This window comes from Hylobates moloch, unplaced genomic scaffold, assembly GCF_009828535.3.
Source record: "Hylobates moloch isolate HMO894 unplaced genomic scaffold, HMol_V3 SCAFFOLD_19, whole genome shotgun sequence".
Lineage (NCBI taxonomy): Eukaryota > Metazoa > Chordata > Mammalia > Primates > Hylobatidae > Hylobates > Hylobates moloch.
In genome coordinates, this window is record NW_026652294.1 from 20,635,892 (window position 1) to 20,650,988 (window position 15,097).

Consider the following 15,097-nt stretch of genomic DNA (forward strand, 5'->3'; position numbering starts at 1 on the left):
CATGGCTTGCCTGTTACCTCCCGGGCCCACTCTCAGACCCAGATGTGTTCATGCACATGTGGAGGGGGTGACAGTTTTCCCTGCTGCAGGCCAAGCCCTCTGGCCCATGGCCAGTGGCAGGGCTGTGGTGCCAACTCCGCTCTGCTGAGAGTGAGCCTAGGGTCTTGGTGTGTGAGTGCTGCTGTGGCCACCCAGTGCTCAGGTCACCAGGGCGGAGGCCTTGCCCTCTTGCCAGCTAGTTTGCTTTATTGGGTTTTGCTTTGGGGAAGGATCTTCTATAAATACCAGTCCATAGAGCACTTCATCCTGCTTTCTGGGACTTAAGAATTCATCCCTCTAAGAAGAGCCTCTGCAACAGAAACCGAAACAGTGCATCTGCCTAGGAACAAAGCCACGCTCTGTCTGGTGTGGTCAGAGGGTCCTGGATGTCCCCTCCTCCACTCTGCTGGGCAGGGGCTGTGCCTGTGGAGCTTCCTTCCAGGATCTGTCCTTCTCAGCTTCCCCAGCCGAGCCGCCAGGGGTCCTGAGGACCACCATGGCCCCTGAACACTCCTGGAGCTGTGGTGTCAGCCCTGCCACCCGAGAGAGAGAGAGAGACATGGTGAGTAACTGAGGCACAGACAGGTTCAGGCACAGTCCTGGTCACAAGTGGCCACCATGCAACTCTAGGCCCCAGGCCTCTCCCAGCACCTGCTCTGCCCTAAGCGTGTGGGGCCGGGCGCTGCACTGTTGACTTTGTGTCCCCTGTCCCCACCCTTGGTGTTACTTACTGCACTTGAGCCTGTCTCCTGGAGGGAAATGAAGGTGAGAGGGATACTGTTTCAGCCGAGAGGGGAAGCTCGGGAATGGGTTTGAGGACTTAAGGGGCCAGGAGTCAAGGTAAGGAAAGTGAATGGCACAGCGAGGTGGAGCTGTGCAGCCCTGGGCGAGTCACTGCCACCGTCCGCATCCCCAGGTGGTGTCTGACACAAGGTGGGCCAAGGTGGCCCTCTCCAGCCTGTCTGCCTCCCATAGCCTCCGTGGGGAAAGCACTGAGGCAGGATCAGATGGAACCAGAGAAGCCCATCCCCCACCCCCTGCCCACTCGTTCCTTAAAGACATCAGTCTCAGCCGGGCACGGTGGCTCACGCCTGTAATCCCAGCACTTTGGGAGGCCGAGGCGGGCGGATCATGAGGTCAGGAGATGGAGACCATCCTGGCCAACAAGGTGAAACCGTCTCTACTAAAAATACAAAAAATTAGCCGGGCATGGTGGCGGGTGCCTGTAGTCCCAGCTACTAGGGAGGCTGAGGCAGGAGAATAGCGTGAACCCGGGAGACGGAGCTTGCAGTGAGCCAGGATAGCACCACTGCACTCCAGAGCCTCGGCGACAGAGCAAGACTCCGTCTCAAGAAAAAAAAAAAAAAAAAAGACATCAGTCTCTCCCAAAACCCAGCTAGGTCACTGGCTTGACGGAGGTCCTGGCCCTCAGATATCCTGTTGTCCCAGGACAAGGGCAGGTGGGCTGAGGGCGCTGCAGCACCCGTGAGCCATCTTCACTAGGAGATGTACCGGCCTGGTCTGGCCCTCTCATTCTCTCATGAGCCGGAAGCTGGCAGCAGAGCCAGGAGCAGAGCTGCAGAGCAGGCTCCCCACGATGCCCGTGTCGGGATGTTCCTGCCAGTGGCAGTGGGGGCAGCGGGGCCTGTCTGGAGGGACTCCAGGCTGCTCAGACATCAAAGGGAAAAGTACCCGATTGTGCTGTTTGCGGGGCTGGTTCCTTCTTGTCCCTCGGGTCTTAGCACAGATGCCCCCTCTGGAAAGAGCCCTTCCCTGGCCCCCACCCCGCCGCCCCCTGCCCGTCTCCCTGTTGTTTCCTCCATGGGACACTCACTCTCAGCCTGTATCCGTGTCGCCTCTTGCCTGCTCCACGGGAGCAAGGGCTTTCTCTTATTCCACTAGGTCCCAGCCAGGCACGCAGCAGCCCCTCACACAGGCATGGCATGAGTCAGGGAGGAAGGGACAGAGGGAACGGCCATGTGACCTTGGGCAGTTACTTGGGCTGGTTTTTCATGTACAAAATGAGGCGACGACCCACTTAGATTGCTGAACACATCAAGTGGCCATAGCTGTGAGAAGTGAGAGCTGCCCCTGCCCTACTGATGGGGAGACAGGGACAGGTGACAGGAGTGTTAGCCGAGATGTCCACCCATCCACCACACAGCTATGGGCACCCTTGTGCCATGAGGGCTCAGCCTGGGCCCTGGTGGAAGCAGGTACCGGGTCGATGCTACCTGCAGCCTCATCAGAGCCTAGCTCTCGGGCAGCGGGCGTGGTTCTGGCCTCTTCGCAGCCGAAGCACAGACGGGGGCTGTGGGCCAAGCTCCTGAAATTTGTGCCGACAAGGGCATCTTTTATGAGTCTTCCTTCTGGGCCCCCTGTTTTGAAACCAAACAAGGATGCAGATCTCTGCCAATCCTGACGAGCTCGGCATGAGCACAGGCTCTGTTCCCACGCGGAGGTGATGTCAGCCCCGAGCAGAGACAGGCGCTTGGCATTCCACGAGCCTGGGCGGCCGCGTCAGGGACAGACACAGTGTCTGACAGCCGGCTTTGAGAAATACGCCAGTTCACAGACTCCATTCCTGCCTTCAGGGACCCCCAGAAAGGTGAAAGGACCTCAGATTGTGTGACCAGTCACCTGATCCAGCCCCTTCTTGTCCTGGTTCTCCCATCACAGAGGGGCCAGGGCAGGGCAGGAGTGGGCCTGAGAGCCCATGGCTGGTTTCCACATGCGCCATGATTAAGCTCCTGCACTCGGCATTTCATTAAAGCCATCTTGTGGTACAGAGGTTGCTGACACCAGAATCTTCCATGGATCCAGCCACCTACCTCCAGGGACCTGCTGTGTGGGAGTCACTCCCCTCCCCCAGCCCTGGATGCTCCTCCAGTCATCCCAGTAGCTCAGGGCCGGCCCCTGGGACGTGTCTAAGAACATGAGTGGACAAATAGATGGACTGCCCAGAGCAGGGTTTCTGGGACTTCGTTGCAGGATATGTCATCGCCCTGCAGAAAACTACCCTCACCCTAGGACCCCCCGAGTTTTGGGGTTTGTAAGAAATTACATGTCTCATTTATTTTGAACAGGTGAATTTTGCAGTCAAATTCTTGTGTTCCATTTTAGTACAAAAATAGCATTATCTTTTCAAAAGTAACATTCTGAAATTACTCATCAAGTAAATTGCTGCTTCAGGAAGAGCTGTGTCAATCCTGTAGGCTTACAGACCCGTGCTTCACAGGAAACGCCAACAGGTCCCCAGCTGCAGGGCCCAGGTGATCCTCATGAAACTCTCCAGTGCTCAGGGCCAGGTGCCCTGCTGGGAGCTTGCAAAGCCTTTACTCCCGCGGCCCTCACCCAGCCCCTGAAGGGCAGTGATTTGTGTCTGAAGGTTCGCTGGGTCCTAACTGCTGGCGCCGATTTTACAGATCTGGAAAAGCAAGCACAGACCAGTTAAGGAGCTTGGGCAGAGTGACTGGGAAACAGTTCAGCTCCGTATCAGAAAGGGCTTTCTAAGCGTGCGTGTTGTCGCATGTAAGCGGCTCCCTGTGGGTGGTGGGCCCCCCACCACCACCACAACCCTGACGTCACAGGTGTGAGGAGCCACTGCACACACTGGGCATCACATGGGCTGGGGAGCCTGGCTCTACAGCACAGTCCTTGGGCCATGAAGAGGGGGTGGTAGTGAAGATACAGAGTCCTTGGCTTGACAGGAGGTGGACCTGACAGCCTCCCATCTTCCAGCCTGCCCCAAGACCACGTGACCTTTCCTGACCTGGTGCTTCTGTAAGTCCCACCTCCCACGTGCCCCTGGGCGACCTTAGCCCATAAATCTCTCTGATCCACATCTCATCTTCAAATGAAGGTTTACAGCTCAGCTTAAAAACAAAACAAAACAAAACAAAACAAAAACTAGTAGGTTCTGGCTGAGCACAGCGGTTCACGCCTGTAATCCCAGCACTTTGGGAGGCCAAGGCAGGTGGATCACCTGAGGTCAGGAGTTCGAGACCAGCCTGGCCAACATGGTAAAATCCCATCTCTACTAAAAATACAAAAAAGTAGCCAGGCATTGTGGTGCATGCCTATAGTCCCAGCTACTCAGGAGGCTGAGGCAGGAGAATCACTTGCACCCTGGAGGCGGAGGTTGCAGTGAGTGGAGATTGTGCCACTATACTCCAGCCTGGGCAACAGAGCAAGACTCCGTCTCAAAAAAAAAAAGGAGTTCTAACTATGTTCCAGGCATGTAGCTGACATGTAATATCTCATTTAACCTGGCAAAGAGTTGGTATCCGTGACCCTATTATAGAGATGAGGAAACCAGGCCTCAGAGAGGTTTAGAAAGTTGCCCAAGATCACACAGGAGCAAAGATTTAAACTCTAGACTTTTCTCTATGTGCCATGAAGTTTCCTCCTGATTCTCAGAGACCCTTCCAGGCCTGCGAGCAGATTTGACAGCCATCCCTCAGTGCCAGCTAAACCTGTTGGGCAGCCTGACCCCAGGGTAGGAAAGAAGTGCCTACACCAGCCGGGCGCGGTGGCTCATGCTTGTAATCCCAGCACTTTGGGAGGCCGAGGCGGGCGGATCACGAGGTCAGAAGATCGAGACCACGGTGAAACCCCGTCTCTACTAAAAATACAAAAAAAATTAGCCGGGCGTGGTGGTGGGCGCCTGTAGTCCCAGCTACTTGGAGAGGCTGAGGCAGGAGAATGGCGTGAACCCGGGAGGCGGAGCTTGCAGTGAGCTGAGACTGCGCCACTGCACTCCAGCCTGGGGGACAGAGCAAGTCTCCGTCTCAAAAAAAAAAAAAAAAGAAGTGCCTACACCAAGGGGCCCTCTGCGAGCTGAGATCATCCTGGGGTTTTGTCGCCTGGTCTGATTTGTGCACTGGGATCTGCTCGTGCCAGGCCAGGCCCCACTCCCCCCTGGGACTGGGCAGACCCCCTCCCTCATGCATCTGTGTCCACTGAGGCTTCCCTCACCTAGAATGGCCCATGCTTCAGGACCCAGCTCACTCGCATCTTCTCTCCAGGGACTCACCCCCCAAGGCTGTCTTCTGGTCTGGTGAGCTCAGGGCTCTTGGAACTTGGTCTGCAGTGACTCTGGGGTTCCTGGTTAGGACTTACGTTCTCTAGGTCCCAGCACCCTGCACGGGGCAGTGTTCGTGACACTGGGCCCAGCTATTCTGAGAGAAGGACTCCAACCTTCCATCAGGCGTGGCCTGAGATGTGGGTGGCCCCGGGCATGGGGCATGGATGCATTGCGACTTTCATGGGCCTCTTATGCAAAAAAAATTTAAAATTATACTTTATGACTATTGGTAGAAAGATAAATATATTAATACATTAAAATTTCTCTTTGAGTAAAAGTTCATTTTCTTCTGTTTTAAAGGTAAAATATTTCCACAGCCTCCTGAAAGGATGGTGGGCCCAAGGGTTCATGCCTGCTGCACCCCATCAGGAGGGTGGCTGTGACTCGGAGGGACCAGCGGGGCCTAAATCAGCCTCTTCAGTGCGGTGGCCTGCAGCTAACGTCCCCATCCCAGCCTTCCTGAACTTTCAACCACCCTGGGGCCTCAGACCCAAGAATAAGATCGGAGAACCGGGGGAGGGGCTGAGGTGGGAGAATCTCTTGAGCCTGGGAGGCGGAGCTGCAGTGAGCCAAGATTGTGCCACTGCACTCCAGCCTGGGTGACAGAGTGAGACCCTGTCTCCAAAAATCCAAGAAACTTTCAAGAACAGGTGGAAAGAAATCCAGAGATGATGGAGAGGGATGTCCCCTCATACTCTGCTCCTTTCATCCAAGCCTTTGCCATGGCTGTGTCGGCTTCCTGGTGTGCCCTCCCTTCTAGCCAGCAACAAAGCCTGCCGGCCACCAGGCACCATGTGTGCAGCCAAGTAGGGACTGAGGCTGGCAGGGTGGAGAGAGGGGAGGCAGTCAGAAAGTCTCTGTTAAGACTCCAGCCCTGCAGGGGCTCAGTCTCTGGGGAAGATAAAACTACACCTGGAAGTCTGGCCAAAATGGCCAGAATGGGCCCTGAGACCCAGGCCAAGGGGAGACCCCTTCTGTCTGATGAGTTCCGGAACTTTCCCAGAGCAGGTGGGCTCTGCACCAGGCCCTGGAATGCTCCTGAGGGGTCTGGGCTTCCTGGGACTGACTGCCAGGCTCCTCCTGTGCTGGCAGCTTTGCTAAAGATGACGGACTAAACACATTCGTCCACTTTCCCTCCGTCCTCAAACTCCCTTAAAACAACGGGAAGGGATTTCTCCCTCCCTCTACTCCCCTCATCCATCCCTCCCTCCCTTCCTCCTTTGTTCCCTCCCTTCCTCCTTCCTCCCCCCCCCCCTCCCTTCCTCCTTCCTTCCCTCCCTCCCTACCCCCTCCCTCCTTCCCTCCCTTCTCCCTCCCTCCTTTCCTTCTTTCCTCCTTCTTTCCCTCCCTCCTTCCCTCCCTCTCCCCTCCTCCCTCCCTCTCTTCCTTCCTTCCTTCCAGGTATAAACCCACAAGGTTGTAGCAATCAGGATAGAGACAACATCCACACAGGTTTTGAAGCTGAAAAGTCGATGTAGAATGGCAACTGACTTAAGGGACACAGAAGTTATATCCCAGGTGTGTGATGGCAGCTGAGCACCAGTGTGGTTTACCCTGAAGAACCACCGAAAGCTCAGCCTGAGCCAGCAGTCCCAGGTGGGGGCAAAATGAGGCACAGTCAGGTCCCCGGACTCCCACCCAGAATGGCCAGGCAGTCCCCTCCTCCGCTCACCAGAGTCCACCCAGAGATAGCGGCACTGCCACGGCACTGGAAGCAGAGCCGCCGGGTGCTTCTGGGCACTGGGACCCCATGTGCCCTACCCAGCTCCCAGCACACAGCCCAGTCTTCACCCTCCAGCAGGACACTGAGGCTCCTCGCTGGAGAATCTGACCCACAACAAAGTCCTGAAAATATTGACATGGGGGGTCCCTAACAAGTACCCCCCACCTGCCTTCAGTGAAATCAAGAGTCTGTGTATCTAGAACTAACTTTCTTTTTTTTGTTTTTGTTTTTGAGATGGGGTCTCGCTCTGTCACCCAGGCTGGAGCGTAGTGATTCAATCTCGGCTCACTGCAACCTCCACCTCCCAGATTCAAGTGATTCTCCTGCCTCAGCCTCCCGAGTAGCTGGGATTACAGCCACCACCACACCCAGCTAATTTTTGTATTTTTACTAGAGACCAGGTTTCACCATGTTGGCCAGACTGGTCTTGAACTCCTGACCTCAACTGATCCACCCGCCTTGGCCTCCCAACCCACCTCAGCCTCCCAAAGTGCTGGGATTACAGGCGTGAGCCACTGTGCCCAGCTGTATCTAGAACTTTTGATTAGCAAAGCGAATGTTAAAAGGTAGAAGGAACCAGCCATTACCATATGAGCCAGCAATTCCACTCCCAGGAAACAAAAACATACAGAAACAATATGGAAGTGTTCACGGAAGCATTACTCATCACAGCCGAATGTCACAAGCAACCTAGATATCCATACGAAGATGAGAAGCAGACTGTGCTGCCTCCACACCACGGAATAGTATTCAGCCGTGAAAAGGAATGACACTGACAGGCCACCACATGGAAGAGCCTCAAAATCACTGTGCTAATGAGAGAAGCCAGTCACAAGAGGTCACATGTATGATTCCTCCTAGAGATGCCGGTGATAGGCAAATCCATAGAGACAGAAAGCAGGGCTGGGGGGAAGGGGGAAACTGCAGAGACTGGTAACAGAGCCAGCGTGTTTTTCTGGGGTGAGGTGTTGGTGAATGCATTGAGTGCCACTGACTTGCAGTTTTCAAGTGGTTAATTGTATGCTATGTGAATTTCACCCCAGTGAAATTGAGGAACCAGCCCAAGGCTTCCTCTGCTTGGAAGGAAGAACTCTAGGTGGCTCCTCTGGACTCAGAAAGTACCTGAATTGGTCCTCTAGGATGAAGAGTCCAGAGAGAGACTGTGAGCCTCACTGTGCCATTGTATTATTTCATTTCATTCCACCTTATTTTATTTTTAAGACAGGGTCTCACTCTGTCACCTAGGCTGGAGTGCAGTGGCATGATCACAACTCACTGCAGCCTCCACCTTCTGGACTAAAACAATCCTCCCACCGCAGCCTCCCAAATAGCTGGGACCACAGGCATGCGCCACCACACCCGGCTGATTTTTTGTATTTTTTAGTACAGTCAGGGTTTTGCCATGTTCCACCTCTGCCTCCCAAAGTGCTGGGATTACAGGCGTGAGCCACTGCTCCTAGCCCATATGCCATTTTATTTATTTATTTATTTAGAGATGGAATTTCGCTCTTGTTGCCCAGGCTGGAGTGCTCAGTGCAACCTCTGCCTCCTAGGTTCAAGCAATTCTCCTGCCTCAGCCTCCCTAGTAGCTGGGATTACAGGTGCCCGCCACCACGCCCAGCTAATTTTCTGTATTTTTAGTAGAGACGGGGTTTCACTATAGTGGCCAGGTTGGTCTCCAACTCCTGACCTCAGGTAATCCACCCACCTCAGCCTCCCAAAGTGCTGGGATTACAGGCATGAGCCCCTGCTCCTGGCCCATATGCCATTTTAGATGTTCTAATAATCACATTTGAAAAAGTAAAAAGGGGCAGGTGGATCGCTTGAGTCCAGGAGTTTGAGACCAGCCTGAGCAACATGGTGAAACCTCGTCTCTACTGAAAAATACACAAAAATTAGCCAGAGATGGTGGCACGCATCTGTGGTCCCAGCTACTCAGGAGGCTGAGGTGGGAGGATCATCTGAGCCTGGGAAGCTGAGCCTGCAGTGGGCCATGATCACACCACTGCACTCCAGGCTGAGCGACGGGGGCAAAACCTTGTCTCAAAATCCAGGTGTATTTTACCCGTACAGAATAATTCTGTGCAGGCCAGCACGATCTGGGCTTCAAGGCCGTGGCTCGAGGTCACGCCAATGGATGGTCCAGTTCTAGACTGTTTCAGACTGGAGGCTCTGTATACTCTGAAGAGGATGAGAGTTTTAAATTATAGTGCATTTTAAGTCTACGAACTAAAAACAAATAGGCAGCTGGGTGTGGTGGCTCACACCTGTAATCCCAGCACTTTGGGAGGCCGAGGTTGGTGGATCACCTAACGTCGGGAATTTGAGACCAGCCTGGCCAACAGGGCGAAACCCCATCTCTACTTAAAATACAAAAAATTACTCAAAAAAAAAAAAAATTAGCCGGGTGTGATGGCGGGTGTCTGTAATCCCAGCTACCTGGGAGGCTGAGGCTGAGGAGAATTCGCTTGAACCCGGGAGGCGGAGGTTGCAGTGAGCCGAGGTCATGCCATTGTACTCCAGCCTGAGCAACAAGAGCAAGATTCCATCTCAAAAAACAAACAAAAAACCCCAAATAGGCTATAATCCTCTTTAGGATCATCTGAATAACCACCTTAAAAATTAGTCTTGAGCAACCATAAAAAAGAATGAGATCACGTCATTTGCAGGGACATGGATGCAGCTGGAAGCCGTTCTCCTTAGCAAACTAACACAGGAATAGAAAACCAAATACTGCATGTTCTCATAAATGGAAGCTAAATGATGAGGACACATGAACACACAGAGGGGAACAACACACTGGGAGCTTTCAGAAGGTGGAGGGTGGGAGGAAGGAGAGGATCAGGAAAAATAACTAATGGGTACTAGGCTGAGTGATGAACTAATCTTCACAACAAACCCACATGACACACACTGACCTGTGTAACAAACCTGCACATGTACCCATCAACTTAAAAGTTTAAGCTGGGCTCAGTGCCTCACAACTATAATCCCAGCACTTTGGGAGGCTGAGGTGGGTAGATTGCTTGAATCCAGGAGTTTGAGACCAGCTTGGCCCAGATGGCAAAACCCCATCTCAGGCCGGGCACGTGGCTCACGCCTGTAATCCCAGCACTTTGGGAGGCCGAAGTGGGCAGATCACGAGGTCAGGAGTTCGAGACCACCCTAGCTAACATAGTGAAACCCCGTTTCTACTAAAAATACAAAACTTAGCCGGGCTTGGTGGTGGACACCTGTAGGCCCAGCTACTCGAGAGGCTGAGACAGGAGAATCGCCTAAACCTAGGAGGCGGAGGTTGCAGTGAGCCGAAATCGCGCCACTGCATTCCAGCCTGGGCAACAGAGCGAGACTCCATCTCAAAAAAAAAAAAAAAAAAAAAGTGGGGGCAGGGCAGGGCTGGGCACAGTGGCTCACACCTGTAATCCCAGCACCTTGGGAGGCCAAGATGGGCAGATCACCTGAGGTCAGGAGTTCGAAACCAGCCTGGCCAACATGGTGAAACCCCATCTCTACTAAAAAAAAAAAAAAAAAAAAAAAAAAAAAAAAAAAATAGCCGGGGCTACTTGGGAGGCTGAGGCAGAAGAATCGCTTGAACCTCACAGGTGGAGGTTTCAGTGAGCTGAAATTGTGCCACTGCACTCCAGCCTGGGTGACAGAGCGAGACTCTGTCTAAAAACAGCCCCAAAAAACCGTCTGTACCCAAAACACAAAAAAATTAGCCATGTGTGGTGGCACGTGCCTATGGTCCTAGCTACTCTGGAGGCTGAGGTGGGAGGATCACTTGAGCCCAGGAGGTGGAGATTTCAGTGAGCCAAGATCATGCCACTGCACTCCAGCCTGCCGGACAGAGCAAGACCCTGTCTCAAAAAAAAAAAAAGATTAAACATTAGTTCTGAATTAAACATAGAATTACCATATGACCCAGTAATTCCACTTCTGGATATACACCCAGAAGAACTGAAAGCAAAGTCTCAGATGCTTGTGTGGCAATGTTCATAGCAACATTATATACATCAGCCAAAAGGTGGAGGCAACTCACCAGTGGATGAGATGTCCATGGATAAACAAAATACATTCTATCCATACAACGAAATATTATTCAGCCTTAAAAAAAAAAAAGAAATTCTGACACATGCTACAATGTAGATGAATCTTAAGCACATTATGCTAAGTGAAATGAGGCAGTCACAAAAGGACAAACACTATATGGTCTCACTCAGACGAGGCACTTAGGGTAGTCAAATTCAGAGACAGAAAGTAGAATGGGATTGCCAGGTGCTGGGGGACAGGGGAATGGGGAGTTAATATTTAATGGGTGCAGAGTGTCAGTTTTGCAAGATGAAAATCGTGCTGGGCTGGGCTGGCTTGGTGGCTCACGCCTGTAATCCCAGTGCTTTGGGAAGCCAAGGTGAGAGGAGTTCCAGACCAGTCTGGCCAACATGGCAAAACCCTGTCTCTACTAAAAATACAAAAATTAGTGGGGCATGGTGGCTTACACCTGTAATCTGAGCTACTCAGGTGGCTGAGGCACAAGAATCGCTTGAACCCGGGAGGCAGAGGTTGCAGTGAGCCGAGATCATGTCATTGCACTCCACCCTGGGTGATAGAGCGAGACTCTGTCTCAAAAAAAAAGCATTCTGGAGATGGACAGTGGTGATGGTACCACACAATGTGAATGTACCTGATGCCACTGCACTGTGTGCTAAAAAGTGGTTAAAGTGGTAAATTTTGTGTTATGTAGATTTTACCACATTTTTCTTTTTTAGTTTGGCTACCCAGTGAGTGCGGATTTGTGCTGACCAGGGCATTGAGACTTCATAGTCACTGGAGCTGATGAGAAAAGATGCGGGGAGACTTTGGCCAGGTGCTGTCCAGGCACTGCCTCAGCCAGGCCTCCCAGGCTGGGTAGGCGTGAACAGAGGAGACTGCAGGGAGGAGCAAGGCCTTGCTTGGCCTCCACGCTGGTCAAAGCCACCCGGCCCCAGAGAATCAGCCCCTCACTGGGCACCTCGACTGCTGACTGCCCTGTCTGTGGTGAGAGCCAGCAAGGTTTCTTCCTGTTGTTAATTTGATTTTTTATTGGCTCTATGTTTTTTTATATTCATTTTGCAAATTTGCTTTGGTTTTGTTTTGTTTTTTGAAACACAGTCTTACTCTGTTGCCCTGGCTGGAGTGCAGTGACATGATTAAGGCTCACTGTAATCTTTGTCTCCTAGGTTCAAGCGATTCTCATGCCCCAGCCTCCTGAGTACCTGGGATTACAGGCGCCCGCCACCAAGGCAGGCTAATTTTTGTATTTTTTAGTAGAGACAAGGTTTCGCCATGTTAGCCAGGCTGATCTGGAACTCCTGGCCTCAAGTGATCCTCCCGCCTTGGCCTCCCAAAGTGCTGGGATCACAGGCATGAGCCACCATTCCCAGCATTGCTTTGTTTTTAATGTTGGAGGCAAACATAAGTACAAGAGCTTTACACCTAGCTTAGTGTCTGTGCATATTTAAGAAACACTGTGATAAAAATGACTGACGACAACCCCAGAATCCATGAGAATTTTTTTCTTTCAAAGAGCGTTGGGATTTGAGTCATGCTATGGTTTGGCTTCTGAATCTGTCTCCCTTGAAGCAGGGTCATCTCTGTGTCCCCATGGGGACACAGGGCCAGTCTCATAATCGTTTCGTGAGTGAGTAATGAAGTGAGTGAATGAATGAAGAGCTAGCGGAAGGAGAAATCACTGGGGGGCAGGGTGCAGAAGCAGCAGAAGTGGGAGCAAGAGTTTGAGGAATAGGAGATGGGGTGGGGATGGGCGTATCTCAGGGTGAGGCATGAGTCCCAGCCTGAAGGGTGCTGAGGGCCTCTGCCCAGTGATGTCACACCTGGAACCCAGCCTCTGAGCCCAGCTGTCGGGGTGGGCAGTCTAGGGGCAGTCTTCCCCATCAGACCTCTGGGAGTTAGCCCCACAACTCCCTCCCCATGCCACATCCCAGACAATGCCTGGTCCTGTAGGTCTCATCTCCTCTTTCCAGCCTCCCATCTCCACCCCAGCCACTGTTACCTCGCCTGTTTCCCAGCGCCTCTGTCAGCTCTCCCCACTGCCAGTCTGGCCCCATCTGATCCATCTCAGACCAGCGACATCCACTCATTCCTCCAGAGAATATGCATCAAGCACTTAGTATGCGCTCAGCTCTGATCAGGAACCAAAGAAGGGCCCTGCCCAGTGGAGAGACAGACAACAAACAAGGAAACCTAAGCGCGTCCTCTGACAGCCAGCAGCAGCGCGCGCCAGGGCGAAAACAGGAGGAATCTGGGAAGGGATCCATGGGGCGCCTTTTCTGTGCCTTCAGGGCCACGGCTCCAGACCCTCTAGCCTTGTCATGCCTGCTGTGAGCTGGTCCTAGCCTGGCCAGCCCGGACCAGGCCGCCAGCTCCACATGGCCATCACCTGCGTGGCATCACAGTGTGATCTTGGATGAGTCACTTTCCAGTTCTGAGCATCAGCTTGTCCACCTGTAGGATGGGCTTGGTGGCAAGAACACTGCAGGAATCACCAGGGCCCTGAATCCTCCTAGGAGCTGGAGGGCTGGCCCGGTGAGGAAGGAGTGACTTTCATCCTGACCTGATTTAGAAAGTCTCTCTCCTGCCGGCTGCAGTCAGTGGGGGCTACGTCATACCCCTCATAAGATGGTGGAAGCCTCAAAAGTGACGTGGTTCGTGCTCAGACGTGGCCACGGTAAGTGTCCCCACAGCAGCAGCCCTTGTTAGAATCCCGCTGCTCCGTGCCCTGGAGACTTTGTCCAGCCGGGGAGGGTCTGCCTGGATTCAGCCGTCTCCAAGCCTCTACTAGTAGTGAAAACGGCTCGTGTTTCTCCGACACAGCCCCTGGGCCAGCCCGAGTGCCACTCACAAGGCTCACTCACCCTGCACCGTCACTCCAGACCATGCTGGTGCTTTTACTGTCCCTCTTTGGGGGGAACCAAATCAGGAAAGACGATGTAACTCACCCAGACCTCCGGTGGCAGCAGGCCTTGCGCCTGGTCCACCTGTCATGTCACTGTCTCTGTGGTGCTGGCTGGGGCGGCCCCCCTGGCCTCCCTCCCAGGCCCGGTGCCTGGCAGGGGTGGCTGGAACAGCCAGGGGTGGCAGCCCCTCTCTTCCCTGTGTGGTCCAGGGCCGCTCTCCCCTCGGATTTCCCTCCATAGCCGCTGACCTCCAAGCTGGAGGAAAAGGACGTTGCAAGGCCACTTGAGGCCTAGCCTGGACATTTCCTTGTCCCTTCCACCTCATCCTAGTGGCCAAAGCAAGTCACAGGCCTGCCCAGGTTGCAGGGAGGGGAAAATGGTGGACATGCCGCCAGGGCCGGGGAGGGAGGGGACCCTGCAGCCATCTTGGCAGACACCTCCCACCCAAGGACCCCAAGCCTCAGAGCCGCCTTTAACTGCTGGCAGCCTCGGTGGGACAGGGCAGCAGAGTGTATGGTGATCCCCATACATGCGGAAGAGGCCCAGGAGGCTCGAGGCCCAGCTGGGGACGACTAGAGGAGGAGAAGCTGGCTCTGGACAGGCCCCAGGGGAACCAAAGGCCTTTTCCTCCAGAGGCCCTGGCTCTGTCCCCGCCCCTGAGGGTGTTTTCCCAGGAATGGGCCGGGCCTGCTCCTCCTGCAGGTGATAACACTTGGCCCTGCCTGGGGTTTCCGAAAGGCAGAGGGCGCCACACAGCAGCTGCTCCCCGACCCCAACCCCTGCTCCCCGACTCCCCACCACACAGCAGCTGCTCCCCGAGGCCCCCTGGCCTCACAGATTCTGGAGTGCAGCAAATGTCCCCAGACAGTGATGTTCACTGAGGGTAGCAGGGGGGAAACCAGGGTGGATCCTTCCCCTCCTCCAACCCCTAGAGGCCTCGTGAACCTTTCAGTGACCTCCCAGCACAGGTGCTGCCACTCATTAGCTGCCTGATCTTGGGAAAGTTAACTTCACTGCTTCGTGCCTCAGTTTCCTTATCTGAAAAATGGGGAGAAAGGAAGGGCAGACATGATTGCTCTGTGCCAGGCCCTGTTCTAAGCACTTTGCATCTAGCAACTCATCCAAGCCTCCCAACAGCCCTGTGAGGCAGGGTCTGTTATTACACTCCTCACTTTACAGATGAGGAAATGAAGGCACAGAGAGGGCAAACAAGTTGCCTGAGGTCACACAGTGAGTCAGTGAATCTCGGAGTTGGGCCCAGGTAGCCCAGGTCTGTCTTGTTAGCTGCTGTGCCCA